Source organism: Centropristis striata, chromosome 24 (genome assembly GCF_030273125.1).
Source record: "Centropristis striata isolate RG_2023a ecotype Rhode Island chromosome 24, C.striata_1.0, whole genome shotgun sequence".
Lineage (NCBI taxonomy): Eukaryota > Metazoa > Chordata > Actinopteri > Perciformes > Serranidae > Centropristis > Centropristis striata.
In genome coordinates, this window is record NC_081540.1 from 2,129,810 (window position 1) to 2,149,811 (window position 20,002).

General features: G+C 37.7%; 1 protein-coding gene across 2 annotated transcripts in view; it reads right to left on the reverse strand.

Annotated features, from left to right (window-relative positions):
- Positions 1-19,329, reverse strand: part of LOC131962667 (vang-like protein 1) — a 70,085-nt gene extending 50,756 nt beyond the window's left edge. For both annotated transcript variants that reach the window (XM_059327654.1, XM_059327653.1), the window contains exon 1: positions 19,082-19,329. The gene's annotated coding sequence lies outside the window, so the exon portion shown is untranslated. The remainder of the gene's footprint in view (positions 1-19,081) is intronic.
- Positions 19,330-20,002: the final 673 nt, after the last annotated feature.

Below are 20,002 nucleotides of genomic sequence, written 5' to 3' on the forward strand. Positions count from 1 at the left end.
GTATTCTCACCACTTTTCACTTTCCTCTTGCAGAAAATGAAGCTGTTGCATGCTCTTCTTAAAGCCACCAGACTCCATTGAGAAAAACAGTAATTTTACCTCACAGAGCAGCATGCTTGATTGCCTCGATTGGTTGTTTTTTTGTGTTATTGTTCGACTTCTGTGACTCAGATTGAACTCTTTCAAACACAGAAGTCACTCAGAATTATAAAAAAAACTAAAGGATAGATGCAGCTGTAGACCAGCAACTCCTGCATTCTGCAAAAGTAAAATTGCTGTTTTTCTCAATGGAGTCTGGTGGGTTTAAGAAGAGCATGCAACAGCTTCATTTCTCCCCAAAACAAACCTAAACAGGGCTGTCTGTGGCGAGGTAAAGCACTGAAAATATTCTAAATACAGCGTGAACTTAAACTGAAACAAACTACCTAAAAGTTCACACAACATGAGTAATACATGGCCACACAAACACACTAAAAGAACAAAAAATAACATGTGCATGCTATTTATCTAGACCTTTATATTCAGCTATCAGATGGCACATTAAGATGAAATCAAGCTTGCATAAGAATTAGAAATGTAGCCGCATTAGTAACGCATCATCTCTGAAAATATGATTTAGTATCATCGATAGAAACACAAGCTGCAGCAGGCTGAGACAGTTTTATTCCACCTCATAAACCACTTGATCCATTTACAAGCGAGACTAATAGAACAGCCGTTTTTTCATCACGAGCCACAAAAGTATAAAAAGATAATAAAAATCAAAAATTTAAAGCATGCAAGGATTTTAAAACTGCACTCTGTGTGCTGTAAATCAAATCTATTAGATGCATTGCTCTTATAATAATCATTATTAAATTGCCTCTGCAGCATTCCTGTGTGGTGACGCTGCAGCGAGACAGTTAGGAAACATGAACACCACCCAGAGAAACACACAATGAACACAACAAACCGTCCCTGCAACAGAAAATGCATCCAGCAGAATGCATTTAAGTGAAGTTTCTGCAGCTGGAAAGACGCTTTTATCCACCTACTAATGCTGCTTTTGCATGATTTATTATTAGTGGCTGTTTCAAGGGAGTTGCATTAAGTCATTTCCTGTAAAATCAAGCTGCATTCTTTCCCAGGAGGATCAACAGGCAGTAAAAACGCTTTCTGCAAGCATCAAACAGTCTGCAACACCAAAGACACAGACTAATTCCATGTACCCTCCCCGGAGCAGGTGGAGACACACAAGAGAGTGATCAGAGGATTTGAGATGGTAACAAGGCAAAGTAAAAGACGAGAGCAGCGTGAATGAGACACATTCGGCTCAAAAGAGTCAAATTAAAAGCACATATTTGATTAACTGCACCAACGACACAAAGAGAGAGAAGTGAGTCATCCTGTAGCTGCAGGCAGCTTATAAACACTGTACAATAGCTGCTGCATGACACACACACACACACACACACACACACACACACACACACACACACACACACACACACACACACACACACACACACACACACACACACACTTCTATCTTTGTTAGGGCCCTCATTGGAACAGTGAATTCCCTTGCAAGGTTATAATATTTTTGAATTCTTCATTAGTTTTAGAGTAGTTTTTACTAGTTGTAGTTTTTTGTAATGGGGTATTTGTTGGGTGGGAGATTAAAAGAGGTCACAGTAAATTTTGCCTTTATTTCCTTTGTCTGATCCATCTTCATTATGTATGAAAAAAGTTGACAAAGATGAAAACGAAGGACATTTTCACTATAATTTTAGTTAGTTTTGTAACCACACAATACAGTTTCAGTTAATTATCATTATCATGTAACCTTTAACCCTTAAAACAAAGTCTGAAATCTAAAAAAAGTCTTTAAAGAAGTGAGGACCGGCCAAAATGTCCTCACTTTGCAAAAATGTCCTCACTCTGTTGGTTAAAAACGTGTTCCGGTCCTCACTATGTAGGAACAGTGAATTCCCTTGCAAGGTTATAATATTTTTGAATTCTTCATTAGTTTTAGAGTTGTTCTTACTAGTTTCAGTTTTTTATAATGGGGTATTTGTTGGGTGGGAGATTAAAAGAGGTCACAGTAAATTTTGCCTTTATTTCCTTTGTCTGATCCATCTTCATTATGTCTGAAAAAAGTTGACAAAGACGAAAACGAAGGACATTTTCACTATAATTTTAGTTAGTTTTGTAACCACACAATACAGTTTCAGTTAGTTAATTAATTATCTTTATTTAAACATAAACCTAATTGTTACCTTTAACCCTTAAAACAAAGTCTGAAATCTCAAAAAAGCCTTTAAAGAAGTGAGGACCGGCCAAAATGTCCTCACTCTGTTGGTTAAAAACGTGTTCCGGTCCTCACTATGTAGGAAGTACAAGAACACGCACACACACACACACACACACACACACACACACACTGAGCTTTCAGATAAAAAAGTGTGAAATATACTTGCAGTTAAACCTGAACTCAGAGACACCTAAATCAAATTCCCGCTCAGATGAAACTCACTTTGCTGCACTTTGAGCCTCCACTCTGCTTTAAACATCCATAAATCTGGTGCAGCAGAGGACAGAAACAGCTGATGGGAACACTTTGAGCTGAAGTGGCTCCATGTTTGGTCTTTAAGTTATCATTCTGCAGCATGCAAGTGGAAGTAAAAGCCCATTTCTGTGTTGTAGTATGTGCAGCGATCACTCAGAGCTCTTCTGTCCTCACACGCCGATCCAAACCGCCACTGAAACTCTCAACAGATTTACGGCTGATTTATGACTCCGGTCTCCTTAAAGCTGGTGAGAACTGAACATTAAAAGCCTCGCTCACTCAGACGTCCCTGCTGCTCTGCATTCACAACAACAACACAGAGAGTTTAGTGCACAAACTGCAATCTTCATCTGCCTCTCGGAGGGAAACACACTTCACTGGGTCCAAAAATACACAAACATCTAATATGACCCAGTTCTGTGGAGTCGGCACATCTGTGAGTGACTGTTGTGAGTCTGCATGCTAGCGTGACTGTCACAGGCGACTGGAAGTGCTTTGAAGGTTGCGCAACTGCATATTTGGTTATGCTCCTTGTGCAAATCATTTTTAAAAGCCTGAATCATCCTCACAAGGTGACAAATCCTCCCTGGACGGGTTCTCTGCAGCTCCTGATTCCACTCCACGCTGCAGGTGGAGATAACTTTTGTTAACATGTGCAACTTTATAATCCTCTAACGCAGCTATTCTCAACCTGGGGGTCCAGACCCCAATTGGGGTCGCAAGATGATTTCTGGGGGTCACCAAATCATTTTGGAAGTCAGCTCTGTCTCCACTGTGTTAAAGTGTTCATGTGTTAATGCATTTTTGGTCACTTAATGTCTTTTTTTGGTCATTTTGTGTTTTTTTTGTTGTTGTCATTTTGTGTCTTTTTTGCTCATTTTGTGTCTTTTTTTGATCATTTTGTGTCTTTTTTTATCATCTTGTGGTCAATTTGTGTCTTTTTTGGTCATTATGTTTCCTTTTTTGGTCATTTTCTGTCTTTTCTGGTCATTTTCTGTCTTTTTTGGTCATTTTGTTTCCATTTTTTGGTCATTTTGTTTCTTTTTAGGGTGATCTGAACTGTGCATGTGAGATTGTGTTCAGTGAGCGGGGGTCGCGGACAACATGCATGTTAAATTGGGGGTCGTGACTCATAAAGGTTGAGAACTACTGCTCTAACGGATTACTTTCTTTTTATTTTAACCTTTAAATATTCAAATAGGAAAAGATTTGTGTGAAGTCGGGGTGCAAAACTCTGATTTATTTGCTGCACAGGTGCAGTTTCACTTTCCTCTTGCGGGAAATGAAGCTGTTGCTCTTCTTAAAGACACCAGGCTCCTCTGACAGTAAACAGTAATTTTACCTCTCAGAGCAGCATGGTCGCCGGTCTGTCGCTGCCTCGATTGGCTGGTTTGTTTGTGTTATTGTGAGAATTTGGAGCATCAGAAGTTACCCTTTAAAACACAGAAGTCACTCAGGGCAATAAGAAGAGCAAGCAGAGACATTAGTTGATGGAAACACGACTGACCAAAGAACGTTCCTGCAGCTTTGTTTATTCATACAAACAGCTAATGTCTCTTTTCAGAACAAAGCTTATTTCCTAAAATGTAAAACCTTTCCTTTAGAGGCTAAAATGTGCAATAAAAGGCCAATTTTTCATGCCGCTTTACTGCTAATATTGTAAAGAAAGAGACCTTGTTTATAGCTTTTGTTAATATGTGTAACTTTATTATCCTCCAACAGATTACTTCTTTTTATTTTAACCTTTAAATATTCAAATAGGACCATATTTTTGTAAAGTAGGGGTGCAAAACTCTGATTTATTTGTTTGTTTGTGGTATTGTGGATAAAACAAACAGCATGTGATGCTGCAGAGGTGCAGTTTCACTTTCCTCTTGCAGGAATTGAAGTTGTTGCATGCTCTTCTTAAAGCCACCAGACTCCACTAACAAAAACAGTAATTTTACATCACAGAGCAGCATGGTTGTTGGTCAGTCGCTGCCTCGATTGGCTGGTTTGTTTGTGTTATTGTGGGACTTTGGTGATTCAGAACGAATCCTTTAAAACACCAAAAATCACTCAGAAACACAAACATACTAAAGGATAGACGCAGCGGTAGACCAGCAACTCCTGCATGCTGCGAAGTAAAATTATTGTTTTTCTCAATGGAGTCTGGTTGGTTTAAGAAGAGCATGTAACAGCTTCATTTCTCCCCAAAATAAACCCAAACAGGGCTGTCTGTGGCGAGGTAAAGCACTGGAAATATTCTACACTTAAACTGATCTACTTCATGCAAAAAAGAACAGAATAATATTTATTTACACTATTTTATTCAGCTACTAAGATGAAATCAAGCTTGAAAAAGAATTAGAAATGTAAATATTTGCTTTGATTTGAATGCAACTCATTCAGCTCATGTCTCCTTTCAGAACAAAGCTTATTTCCTAAAATGTAGAACCTTTCCTTTAAAGGCTACAATGTGGAATAAAAACCAATTTTTCATGCAGCTCGACTGCTAAAATTGTAAAGAAAGAGACCTGGTTTATAGATGGACGTGTCCAAAGCTCCACTGCAGGAATCCAGCCATTGAATAATGACGGGGACAATCACAGAGGCATTTCCATCACCTGTTTTAATCCTCTTTAAAGCAGGGCACACGGCTAAATGAGGGATTAATGAGGTTAAATGAGTCCAGGTTCAGTCAGAGTGCAGCCAGCCGCTCGGTGAGAAGCTCATCGATTATTTCCTGCTTCAGTCAGTGAGTTTCCTCGCAGAAAGCAGCACATCCTCGTCATGCAGCAGCAGAGTTGAGTCCCAGCGAGAGGCCGGCCTCGCCGCTCCGTGCTCGAGTGAAACTGGATCCGCGGGTGTTCTCACATGTGGTTTCTGTCTCTGCCATGCCAGAGAAAATTGGTAAGCGGAACCACTTCAAGTTTGCGGGGAGAGTCTGAGGCTGAAATAGGAATCCCCCACCACAGAGAGAGGGAGGGAGGGAGGGAGGGAGGGAGGACTGGCAGGTTCTTCACAGTAATCCAAGACCCCTGCTGAGCTGCCGGCATGTCTGTTTGTCCTGGCAAACTCCGGCTACAAGCACCGGAGAGCAGCAAGGCCAACATTATCACAGCAATCATCAAGGAAAACACAAACCAGTCAGGAAAACGTGGGCAGCAAAATCCCTCGTAGCACCAGAGTTTAAAAAAAGGGACTATATGCAGAGAAAATGAAGCAGAAACAGGTGTAGCAGCCTGACAAACATCCAGCAGGAGAAACTGTAAACAAACAACCTGAGAAAAATAGTCATCATCATCTGGGATCTGCTGTCAGCGCCGTAAACACACCAGAGCTCAGAGAGATTAGATTATAGACGGCACATAATTATCAGGTTATATATAGGTGTATATTATGTCTTGTGTTGCTTGATGTTCTGCCGTTTTAGCAACTAATTGACTATTTTTGGGGGTTTAAGACGTTGATCCAGTGAGTCAAAGTGAAAAAAAACATAGTTTTCAAAATCCTAAAAAATAAAATGTTGATCGTTGAAAGTGAAAAAATAATGATCAGGTCATATAGGTGAGGTTGTGTAGAAAATAATGATACCAACATAGCATAGTAAACATTTTTAAAGTGGTATATACAGGCAGGATGAAAAAGGAGTCAAAAACAGCCTAACAGCCCTAAACTGTTGGTAATATTAGCTGGTGTATTAGGTATTGTTTTGCTTAATATTTTGCTGTTTTAGCAAAGTTATCAACTAGTTTTGTTGCGTTTAAAATGTTGATCCGGTGAGTCAAAGTGAAAAAGTAATGAAAAGGAGTTAAAAATGAACAAAACAACACCTAACTGTTCGTAATATTAGCTGGTTTATTATGCCTTGTGTTTCACTTTTTATTTTGCTGCTTTCGCAAAGTTATCAACTAGTTTTTTTGGGTTCAAAATGTTGTAGTGAAAAAGTAATGAAAAGGAGTCAAAAAAGACTTAATAGCCCCAAACTGTTAGTAATATTAGCTGGTTTATTAAGCCTTGTGTTTCACTTTTTGTTTTGCCGTTTTAGCAAAGTTATCAACTAGTTTTTTTAGGGTCAAAATGTTGACCCAGTAATTTAAAAAGGGAGAAATAATGATCAGGACATATAGGTGAGGTTGTGCTGAAAATAATGATACCAACATAGCATGGTAAACATTTTTAAGTTTATATAAAGGCAGAATAAAAAGGAGTCAAAAACAGCCCCAAACTGTTAGTAATATTAGCTGGTGTATTAGGTCTTGTGTTGCTTGATATTTTGCTTTTTTAGCAAAGTTATCATCAAGTTTTTTGGGTTGAAAGTGTTGAAGTGAGAAAGCAATGAAAGGGAGTAAAAATGGACTAAACAGCCCCAAACTGTTAGTAATATTAGCTGGTTTAGTAGGTCTATGTTGCACTTTTTGTTTTGCCCGTTTTGGCGAAGTGATCAATAGTTTTCTGGGTTGAAAACAATGAAGGGAGGGAGGGCTGGCAGGTTCTTCACAGTAATCCAAGACCCCTGCTGATCTGTTTGTCCTGGCAAACTCCGGCTACAAGCACCGGAGAGCAGCAAGGCCAACATTATCACAGCAATCATCAAGGAAAACACAAACCAGTCAGGGAAACGTGGGCAACAAAATCCTCGTAGTCTAGAAAAAAGGGACTATATGCAGATAAATGAAGCAGAGAGAGGTGTAGCAGGAGAAACTGGGGATGTAAACAAACAACCTGAGAAAAATAGTTGATCTGAGATCTGCTGTCAGCGCCGTAAACACACCAGAGCTCGGATAGATTCCATTATCAACAGCTCAAGCCAATACACAAACAAGCTGACTGTGCAACATCTCAAACTGTTTAATTCTCAATATTTTCATCCTGTAGTTGCACAAACATTCCCTGTTTCACAGCTGCAGCTCAGAGTCTTTTCTCCCCACCAGTCCTGACTCACTACCTGCTGGATTTACTGACCCAATAACACACTGACTAAACTTTAACAGCCTCTCTGGAGTCACTGAGCCACGGAGAAACCTGCAGAGCTGCTGACACACTTACTGTACGAGCACGGAGCAGAACCACAACGAGAACTTCCAATTTCCGCTGGTGTAAAAGCGGCAAATTAGGCGTCTAATGAAGCACATAAGAGGATCCGTTACGTTTCCATCCGGAGCGTCCTTTCAGACGAGCCGCTCAGCCGTTTCTTTCTGCAGAACAGAAGTGAAAAGCCCCCCGCAGCTCGTTCACACTCAGCCGTGATTAATCCTGAAATCCCACAGACGTTTATGGCGCGTCTCCTCTGACTCCAAAACACTTTTTACACTCGTCAGCTGTGGAAACAACAACTGAAGCACAGAGGAGGAGCGACAAATAGTCAGGAAACCATGGTTTGAATCATCAGGGCTGAATCTGAGGGCTGTTGGATTAAAGCCAGCTGGAGCTATTAAAAGCTCACATGTATTCAGAGCTGACGGTGTCTATGAGATGATGGTTTACATGCAGAAATTAGGGATTAACACACAATCACTAACACACACCACAAAGCTTCCCTCTAATGGACTTTGGTTTGTTTTATGATGATAATACTCCAAATAAAACTGGAGATAAAGTCAAATATATTCAGTATAAACATATATTTATCCTATTTTTTATTTATTTTTTTCCTCTTATATGATATATTTGCAGCCTGTGTTCACATTTGCAACATTAAAAAACTCTTTATTAATTATTTCAAATTTGGTTTTTGTGTGTTTTTTTAGTTCAAATGTTGCTCCAGTAAGTCAAAGTGAAAAAATATTTATCAGGTTATTTAGCTGTTTATTATATCTTGTGTTGCTTGATGTTTTGCCGTTTTATCAACTATTTTTTTCTAAACAGCCCCAAATGGTTCGTAATATTAGCTGGTTTATTAGGTCTTGTGTTGCATTATTTTTTTGCTGGCTTAGGAAAGTTATCAATTAGTTTTTTGGGTTCAAAGTGTTGAAGTGAAAAAGTAATGAAAAGGAGTCAAAAACAAACTGAACAGCCCCAAACTATTAGTAATATTAGCTGGTTTATTATGTCTTGTGTTGCCTGATGTTTTGCTATTTTAATAAAGTTATCAACTAGATTTTTCGGTTCGAAATGTCAAAGTTAAAAAGTAATGAAAAGAAAAAAAGACTAAGCAGCCCCAAACTGTTGGTAATATTAGCTGGTTTATTAGGTCTTGTGTTGCTTCATATTTTGCCATTTTAGCGAAGTTATCAACTCGTTTTTTTGGGTTTAAAATGTTGATCCAGTAAGTCAAACACACACAATAACGATCTGGTTAGTGAAGTTGTGCTGAAGAAAATGATGCCACCATGTCATCATAAACATGTTCTAAGTGGTAATTACAGGCAGAATCAAAAGGAGGCAAAACGGACAAAACAGCCCCAAACTGTTCATAATATTAGCTGGTTTATTGTGTCTTGGGTTGCTTTATATTTCGCTGTTTTAGCAAAGTTATCAACTAGTTTTTTGGGTTTAAAATGTTGATTCAGTAATTTAAAAGTGAAAAAGTAATGAAAAGGAGTCAAAAAAGGACAAAACAGCCCCAAACTGTTAGTAATATTAGCTGGTTTATTAGGTCTTGTGTTGCTTGATATTTTGCTGGTTTAGCAAAGTTATCAACTAGTTTTTTGGGTTCGAAATGTTGATCCAGTAATTTAAAAAGGGATGATGATGATCAAGACATATAGGTGAGGTTGTGCTGAAAATAATGATACCAAAATAGCATGGTAAACATTTTTTTTGGGTTCAAAATGTTGATCCAGTAGGTCAAAGACACATAACAACAATCTGGTCATATAGGCGAAATTGTGCTGAAAACAATGATACCAACATGTCATCATAAACATGTTCTAAGTGGTAATTACAGGCAGAACGAAAAGAAGTCAAAAATAGCTGAAACAGCCCAAAACTCTCAACTTCTGACTGATTTATTCTGGATCATTTCTGAGCCTTTTGACATATAAATAGCTGCACAAAGACGGAGCCGCTCTGTTGTTTCCTGACTGACTGATCCTCCCTCTGTGACCTCATCACGTCACAGCTCCTCCTCCATCCCTCCATCATCACCACGACGATAACACAACAAGCAGCTCATGACTCCACTCAGCCCGAGAGGAAACTCTGCAGTCACGAGACGAGTCGGGACACGACCGGCGAGTCACTGCCGTCACGTGTTTCTGTCCATGACGGAGAGAACCAGGGTCATTAAGTCTGAGGAATTCAATCAGCATTCCTGCTGTGTCACCCAATAAAGACCTCTGATATCCTGAGAGATACCAGCAAGGTCTGCAGCAGGAACAGCAGAAAGGGTCGTCCACCAGTAACTCCAAAACAACACATAGAAACCTTTAAAGCAGGGGTCTCAAACCGCTGGAGGCAGTATCAAAATGACCAAAAAAGACACAAAACTACTAAAAAAAGACACAAAATGACAAAAAAAAAACCCTAAATTACTTTAAAAAAAGACACCAAATGACAAAAAAAACACAAAATGACCAAAAAAAGACACAAAATTACTAAAAAAAGACACAAAATGACAAAAAAAAGACACAAAATTACTAAAAAAAGACACAAAATGACAGAAAAGAACTAAAGTACTTAAAAAAGACACAAAATTAGCAAAAATGACACAAAATTACAAAAAAAAAGACACAAAATGACAAAAAAAGACACAAAATTACTGAAAAACACTAAAGTACTTTAAAAAAAGACACAAAATGACTAAAAATGACATAGAATTACCAAAAAAGACTAAAACATTTTTTTAAAAAGGCACAAAATGACCCAAAAAAGACACAAAATTACCAAGAAAGACACAAAATTATAGGAAGTAAAGTAGTTACGAGGATGACGTGACTACTGGAAGTGACATATTTTTGCCTTTTTGCCAATAGAATAAAGGTTTCTATGTCAATAAGATAAAAATGCATCAGTGAAAACAAATAAAACCCTGTGACGTCCCGGTTATAATGCAACCCGCTCTCACCAACCTGCAGACAAATAACTCGACTTTAGAGCCTCAAACGACAAGCAATATAGACTCCAAAATGTATCTGATACAGAGTTTCTAACAGCAGAGACGCTAGCGGCTGCAGGACGTTTTAAGGTTCAACTCTGGAACAAAAAGCTGCAGTTTGGTTTAATTTCTGCACACGAGGAAACACATGACGGCTGCAGAATAATTAATTTAGAAGTCTACAGAAATATTTTGTCTGCTGATGTCACTAAGTCACAGGCTTGAAGCGGCAAAGGATTTGCAACTAAATATGAAGTAAAATTCACTTTAATTTGTCTGTTACTAGACTTTTGCTCACCTTAACATGTGTTGTTCCTTTACAAACGGAAATAAAAGCTAAAAACTCTGATCAAATGTGATCAGATCTGATTAAATGTTTTCAGCGTTCAGAGAAACTAAATGATTGCGACAGACTCAGAGTCTCTGTCTGATTATCAGACTGATAGAGGTCATTAGTGTGAATCTGCTCTCACTAACAGGTTTCTCTCATTAACTGGGACTCCCTTTGGCCTTTACCTGTTGCATTTTTGTGCTGCTGTTGCCAGGCAACAGCCGCGAGTCGATCCTGAGCGGTCAGGTAATAAAGGAGGGAGGTTACCGCGGGAACACAGAGACGACTCCAAGACCCACCAGCTGCAGGGACACAGTCTATCTGCTCACTTTATTCAGCAGTTAGACACAAAACAAGGACGATTTCAGACAGTTTATTATGATTAACGCTCTAATAATGCAGGTTATTAGACAGTAACTACTTTTAACTGAGGTGAAAGGCTAGAATGAGGTGATATTTCGTTTTGGAGGATTTATTTCAGTTTTAAAATAATGCAAAACAACAAATTTCTGCAACATTATAAAGACGAGATGCTCATTAGGAAAGATATTTTTAAGTAAAAGTGTTTTTTCCTTCATGCTCACTGCAGCAACCTGAAGAGTTCCCAGTCATGTTTACATGACTTTTAAGAGTGTTTTAAGACTATTAAGAGGTTATTTTGTCATGATTATATGTATAAATCATGTTACAGCTCTGATTCTGTTATCTCACCTCACAAAAAAACTACTAAAACATGATTTAACTGTTTTATTTCGGAGCTCTTACAGATATTTGTTCACTATAAAGTGCCACATTGCATAAAAGTGCAGATGTTTTTTATGTTAGAATGTATGTTTATGTCTTATTTTTATATATACTAATTCTTATATCTATGTATCTGTATTTTGAGCTGCTGTGACAACTAAATTTCCCCACTGCTGGATAAATAAAGTCTTATTTTATCTTATCTTATGTGTAACTTAAAGAGCCTGAGATCATCTTTAATTATGAACACAGACTTTTGCAAGATCCCAAAAAGTTAATAACAGTTATTTCAATTATGTTATGTGCAGAAACAAGATGATTCTGAGGCAACTTCTGCAGTTAAACTGAGCTTTTTTACCTCTGCAAAGGAAGTTTTATTTCTGTTTGTTTGCATGTTTGTCTGCAGGATTACAGAGAAGCTGCACGTCTGATTATAATAAAACTCGATAGAAGGCTGCAGCACGGAGATAATGCATTATGGAGCAGATTCACTTCATTATTTCTGACTTTTGTTAACGCTGTGGGATGGTGCAAGGCCTCTGCAGATCTCTGCACGCTGCCCTTATAGTTTCTTCTTTGATTTCTGAGTTTGCACTATATTGCAGATGGTGATCGGACACAATGGGAACGTTAGAAAATGTAATTAACGCTGCATTTAAAACATGCACAGCTATGTACTGAATTATGAGTCAGAGAAGAAACAGTGAAGACGCTAAAATGTCACCATGGAATATAGATGAATATGAATTAAATGGTGCATTTATATTCCATTCTAACCACCTTGTTTTTAATTACTACAGCTTCTTATTCTGTAGTAACATGCGGTTAAATTTGATATATTTAGGGCCTGTTATTATACATACATGTATGGTTCGTGGTTGTAAAACAAAGCTGCAGTTTTGTTGAATTTAGGCTACAAAACCACTTCTCTACGGTTCTCTAATAGGAAATAATGATGTAAACATTCGGTTGTAAATCTACTTATTTTTATATATAATCTACTTATTTTATAAGTTGTACTTTCATAAATGTAAAATGAGCGAAAGTACCCCACATTTTATTGGATTTATATGAGTTTAAAGATTATATAAAGACTCTTAAACTTGTAAATACTAAAGAAAACAGTGATAAAACTGTGAAAATGAAGAGCGATCAGTTATTTCCTTCTTTTTTTAAATAATTATAATGCATTTAATTCTTTCAATTTCTATTGTTTATATATAATGTTATTAATTTGCTTATCTGTTTTATTAGATTGACCACATGTCTCGACGTGACTACTATGTTAATGAAAGGTTGTAAATCTACTGATTATTATATATAATCTACTTATTTTATAAGTTGTATTTTCATAAATGTAAAATGAGTGAAAGCACCCCAAATTTTATTGGATTTATATGAGTTTAAAGACTATATAAAGACTCTTAAACCTGTTAATACTGCAGAAAAAAATATAAAACTGAAAAAAGAGCAATGCATTTATATTCCACTCTAACAATCACTTTACAACCGCCTTGTTTTTAATTACCACAGCTTCTTATTCTGTAGTAATGTGGGTTTAAATTTTATATATTTATATTGAAATTGGTCCGTTTATTATTATAACAGCAAATGAATCACGTTTTTGAGGGCTTTATCATATTCCAAAACTCACCAAACTTGGGACAAAATTAAATCGTGTCGAAAATGTACGTATTTCATTGCTTTCAGAAATGGGCAAATGTGGCAAAATGACCTACTAGCTCCCCCTAGAATTGTCGTAGAGACACGAAATTTGGTACATACATGTATCATGGGAAGACGCACCAAAAAGTCTCAAGAAGCCATAGCCAAAAACTAACAGGAAGTCAGCCATCTTGGATCGAAAATTGCGTTTTAGACGTTTTTTGACCTACTAGCACCCCCTAGAATTGAGCCCCTAAAACAGGTTTGTCGTAGAAACACGAAATTTGGTACATACATGTATCATGGGAAGATGCACCAAAAAGTCTCAAGAAGCCATACCCAAAAACGAAGAGGAAGTCGGCCATCTTGGATCGAAAAAGTCATTTTAGACGTTTTTCGCCATTTCCATGCCGCATACTTTAACAAACTGCTCCTACAGATTTAATCCAATTGACTTCAGACTTGTCCAATACCATCACAAGGCCTTTGACATCAAAATGTATTAAAAGCTTTGCAGACCGTCACACTATGTGGGTGTGGCATGGCGGCAAAATATGGCGTTTTGGCATAAAACACGAAACTGTAAAACTTGACCATCCATTGTCCAATCTGCCTCAAACTTGTCATGCATGATGATGTTCCATCACTGAGCAGTTCTGCATAACAATATTTCCTAAGTCCCGCCTTTTTTGATAAGCCACGCCCCCTTTTCCTGGCGTGGCCGGCTCCCCCGACGGCTCCACTCAGCTTGGGCCCATTCATCGCTGCTTGCAGCTTTAATTCTCCTCATTTTGTCACTTTTCTCCGCCTCCATGACCTCATTTTCTCCGGGGTTTCACCATTTATCTCCTGTCCTGTGTTCATGTCACAGCTGGACTAAAAACTCCCGAGTTAACCAGACTAAGGGAGGGAAACTGACACTGACATATTGCTGGTTTCCTCCCAAGAGAACAACTTTTTTCTCTCTAATAAGGCGTTGAAAAACAAACCAGCAGCCAAAGGAGTCCGACAGTGACGCCGCTGACCTTTTTACGTTTCTTTCTTCTCTTTTTCTTTCACACAGCAGCTCTGTTTCCCTGCCCAACTGGTGCAAGTCAACAATTTATACAAGAACAGAGAACAAAGGAGACAGTTAAAAGGATAGATGGGATTCTCTGCAGTCTGTTTCCTCTCTGCAGTGTCTAGGAATGTGTAGAACATCTTCTGCTGCAGGTAACAACTCCACTGTGGGTCAGAACCTCAAACAACCTCACTAGAAAAAATCTCAAATATCCTTTAAAAACAAAAACCTCTATGCCCGGAGATGTGACTGTTTTGTGCCTCTTTGCAGTCTATTTAATGCCGTTTTTGGTCGTTTTGTGCAACTTTTGTTATAATTTATATCTCTTTCTAGTTGTTTTATGTCCCTAAATAGACATTTTGCATATTTTTGGTAGTTTTGTGGAGGGTTTTTTCTTCTTCAAATGTATTTTTTGGGTTTTTTTCTGTCTCTGTATAGTCATTTTATGTCTAACTACTATTAATTAATATTTTGATGTTAAATCTGGACCTGAAAAGTAACTAAAGTTGTCAGCTAAATGTAGTGGAGTAGAAGTATAAAGTTACAGAAAATGGAAATACTCAAGTAAAGCACATGTGCAAGTCTCTTTTTTGGACATTTTGTGCATCTTTTTTTAGCTGTTTTTGTGCCTCTTTGCCTATGTATGTTGTTTTTGGTGGTTTTGTGGGTTTTTTTTCTTTTTGTGTATTTTCTTTGGTTGTTTTTTGTCTCTGTTGAGTCATTTTACAACAACATTTTACTAACAACTTTAAATTGATCATGTTTTTATGTTAAATCTCGACCTGAAAAGTAACTAAAGCTGTCAGCTAAATGTAGTGGAGTAAAAAGTTCAATATTTACCTCTAAAATGTAGTAAAGTAGAAGTATAAAGTTACATAAAATGCATCTTGTGAATGATAGCTTTGGACATTTTGTGCTTTTTTTTGCAATTTGTATCTATTTGTAGCTGTTTTGTGCCTCTTTGTCGTATTTTTATGTGTTTTTGTGCAACTTTTTATAATATAGATATCTCTTTCTCGTTGGTTTATATCCCTGAATAGAAATGTTGCATATTTTTAGTGGTTTTGTGGAGTTTTTTTCTTCTTTTAATGTATTTTTTGTCTCTGTAGAGTAATTTTGTGTCTAATCACCTAAAATTGATCATGTTTTTATGTTAAATCTCGACCTGAAAAGTAACTAAAGCTGTCAGCTAAATGTAGTGGAGTAAAAAGTTCAATATTTACCTTTAAAATGTAGTGAAGTAGAAGTATAAAGTCACATAAATGTAACTAATGTACATCAAAATTGTACTTAAGTACAGTACTTGAGTAAATGTACTGCAAACCAGATACAATGAATTAAAAAAAGGGAACCAATTAAACGTCTATAGAAGAACCTGTTAGCCAACAGACAGTTAAAATGATAGCTGGGATTTTCTGCAGTCTGTTTCCTCTCTGCAGCGTCTGGGAATGTGTAGAACATCTTCTGCTGCGGGTAACACCTCCACCGAGGGTCAGAACCTCAAACAACCTCACTAGAAAACATCTCAAATATCCTGTAAAGACAAGCTGGTTTATTAAAACCTCCAGGCCCGGAGATGTGACTAGAATAACTCTATCTGTCCAGCTAAAGACATTAACTTGAGCTCAACGTCAAAACAGTTTCCCCCTCCTCAAACACTGATGTTGGAAATACTCAAGTAAAGTACAAGTCTCTTTTTTGGGGCTTTTTGTGCATCTTTCTTTGTAATTTGCATCTATTTTTTAGCTGTTTTGTGCCTCTTTGCAGTCTATTTGTCATTTAAATATATATATATATATATATATATATAATTTATATCTCTTTCTAGTTGATTTATGTCACTGAATAGACATTTTGCATACTTTTGGTAGTTTTTTTCCTTCTTTTCATGTATTTTTTTGGTTGTTTTTTGTCTCTGTAGAGTCATTTTATGTCTAATCACTTTAAATTGATCATGTTTTTATGTTAAATCTCGGCCTGAAAAGTAACTAAAGCTGACAGCTAAATGTAGTGGAGTAAAAAGTTCAATATTTACCTCTAAAATGTAGTGAAGTAGAAGTATAAAGTCACATAAATGTAACTAATGTACATGAAAATTGTGCTTAAGTACAGTACTTGAGTAAATGTACTGCAAACCAGATACAATGAATAAAAAAAAGGGAACCAATTTAACGTCTATCGAAGAACCTGTTAGCCAACAGACAGTTAAAATGCAGTCTGTTTCCTCTCTGCAGCGTCTGGGAATGTGTAGAACATCTTCTGCTGTGAGTAACACCTCCACCGAGGGTCAGAACCTCAAACAACCTCACTAGAAAACATCTCAAATATCCTGTAAAGACATGCAGGTTTATTAAAACCTCCAGGCCCGGAGATGGGACTGGAATAACTCTATCTGTCCAGCTAAAGACATTAACTTGAGCTCAACGTCAAGACAGTTTCCCCCTCCTCAAACACTGACGTTAACACACACACACACACACATTTCACTACGCTGAAACACACACACACCTCTCCCATCTTGGAGATGACAGGTGTCATCATCGCTGCAGCTGTCACGCTAAGAAGAATCCGTGCACGCCGCTCTCTAACACAGATACACGTCTGCACCGTAAAGAAGCTGCTGCTGCATCATTTTAATCTGTCAAACTGTTTCACTGTGCAGCTTCTGCTCGTGCAGCTACGTCAATTTCACATTTCATAGACAATTTATGTGACAAACAGCGTTTGTATTAAATAATGTGAATGCACGTCCATTCTTTTAGTATCTCAGCACCTAAAAAAAGGGCTTTACAGCTGTGAATAATGTCATTTACTAGCTAAAATTCAGTGATTATAGCTAATAAATCGACCAGTATGACAGTTGATTAGGGCATTTATCAAACATTTGTGTCTTTATTATAAGGATTTGCTTCTTTTCACTGTTTTATATGATTGTGAATATCATTTTAAAATGTTAGTGTTTGCTCTAGAACACTTATTTTTATGGTTTTTAACTTCAGACGGCCAAACTATAAAGTCTGAGTTCTAATAAAGCAGAAATAATTTAAGCAAAAAGGGAAAGTATGAGGAGAAATATACATTATCTGCTGATTGATGAGCTGTTTAATTACAGTGGTGCAATGTAACTAAGTACATTTACTCAAGTAGTGAGGTCCTTTACTTCAATTTATGTAACTTTATACTTCTACTTTACTACATTTTAGAGGTAAATATTGAACTTTTTACTCCGCTACATTTATCTGACAGCTTTAGTTCCTTTTCAGGTCGAGATTTAACATGAAAACATGTGATTTATATAAAAGTATTACGCATGTTTGTCAATAAAACCACAGTCAAACAACTGAATAACTGGAAGCTAAATGAGTCAAATGTTTTACTGCTAATTTTAACTACTTAATATACTGTTATGAGGTTTAATTTATAAAGAAAATATGTAATCCTTATGAATAAATCCATGTTTTCATCTTAAATCTGGACCTGAGCTAAATGTAGTGGAGTAAGTTCAATATTTACCTCTAAAGTATAATGGAGAACAGTGGTTTTGTGCCTCTTTGTTGTCCTTTATGTATTTTGTGCATCTTTTTTCATAATTTATATCTCTTTCTAGTTGCTGTAGGTCTATTTTTAGACATTTTTCATATTTTTGATAGTTCTGTAGTAGTTTTTTTGGTTGTTTTCTGTCTCTGTATAGTCATGTTATGTATTTAAAAGTTAAAAAGTACAATATTGTACTTGAGTTACATTCCACCACTGCAAACCAGATACACAATGAACCAAAAGGGCTTAATATGAGCACCCGTTTAGCACTTATAACCAACATACAGCCAGACATAAAGTCAGAGTTATAATAAACCTGTAATAATTGAAGCAGAGTGAGATCAGAACCATGCCTGGAGACCTCCTCAGCAGCCTCTCTGTCAGGTGGATCCCGGAGCAGGTTTCCCCGCCCTGCTCCACCTGTGACCCGGCAGACAGGCGGACCTGGAGCAGGAAACTCCCTGGTCCCAGTCTGGCCTCGGAGCCCCCTCCTCTCTCTGTCTGTCTGTCTCACCTCAGGAACATGTCCCTGGTTCTCCTTTAGACCCAGATCACGCCTCAGACCTGATCGGGTTTTATTCTAACAGGAGGTCTCCGGCTGCTTTAGACGCTACAATGTGTCCATGTATCCATCCGCCGCCGCAGGTTACAGTCAGAGCGGAGTGGTGCAGCAGCAGCAGCCGGTAATGCGGATCCACTGAACCGTGAGAAACATAGTTGACTTTTGACTGTCTCGGGGAGTTTCTGGCGATAAAAACGCGCCTTTTACGCGTCCAGACAGTAAAACAAAACCTGTAAAACTGCAGCAACAAATGTGTTTTTAAGTTCCAGCTCCGGCTCGGTGTGTGTGACCGCAGTTTGAGGGCATTCACATGAAGTTACAGCATTCCTCTTACACACAGGTAGCACACACACACACACACACACAGCAAGGGCGTGTTCCCAGTATTTGTATAGAAAAAGACGCATTTACCCAACAACAACAGCTCCATTACGCGTCTTTACGCACACAGGTGGACACGGTGAGCTACATGTTGGAAGATCCCGATCCAACACATTAGAACATGTAGGGCTCCACACACACTCACACACACACACACCGCTGAGCCCGCACACTAACATCTGCAGAATACAGAGCAGGAGACTCTGAACCGACACACACACACACACACTCACCCTTTATCTGCGGGTTCTGGTCCGTCCCGGTCTGATCACTGATCCAGAGCTGGTTAGAGAGTTGGCCCCGGAGCTGGCGGAGAGGCAGCGGGAGGAAACAGCCTGCTGACCGGAGGAATCAGCCTGGCAGGCTGGTTCTGTCACAGGGGGCAGAGCTTCAGACAGAGGGGTGCAGTACCGCAGCAGGCCGCCAGGGGGGGCGCTGTTCAACACGTGAACACACTGACAAGACCTGGAACCTGCTGCAGGAGAGTACAAGTACTCTAGAAGTACTATTTAGAGGTACTTGTACTCTTATATTTTCATATACTTCCATTGATGCAGTAACTAGAGCTGTCAGATAAATGTAGAGGAGTAAAAAGTACAATATTTACCTCTAAAATGTAGTGGAGTAGAAGTATAAAGTTGCATAAAATGGAAATACTCAAGTAAAGTTATATTATAATTATAGTTATTAGTATAGTTATAGTTATTATATAATTATTATATTATAATAATTATAATTAAGTACAGTACTTGATTAAATGTACTTTTTAACCCTTTAATGTCTTTTTTTGGACATCTTGTGCATAAAATGACAAAACGACAGCTTTAGTTACTTTTCAGGTCGAGATTTTACACAAAAAACATGATTGATGTAAAGTTTGAGTAACTTTACTTGGGTATTTACATTTTATGTAACTTTTTAAGTTTAAAGACATAAAATGACTATACAGAGACAACAAAACAACCCCAAAAATATGTTAAAACAAGAATAAAAATATGCAAAATTTCTACAAAGGGACATAAAACTAGAAAGAGATATAAATTATAAAAAAGATGCATAAAAATAGATAAAATGATGACAAAGAGGCACAAAACAGCTACAAATAGTTACAAACTAAAAACAAGACGCACAAAAAGTTTTTTTTTTAAAGACAT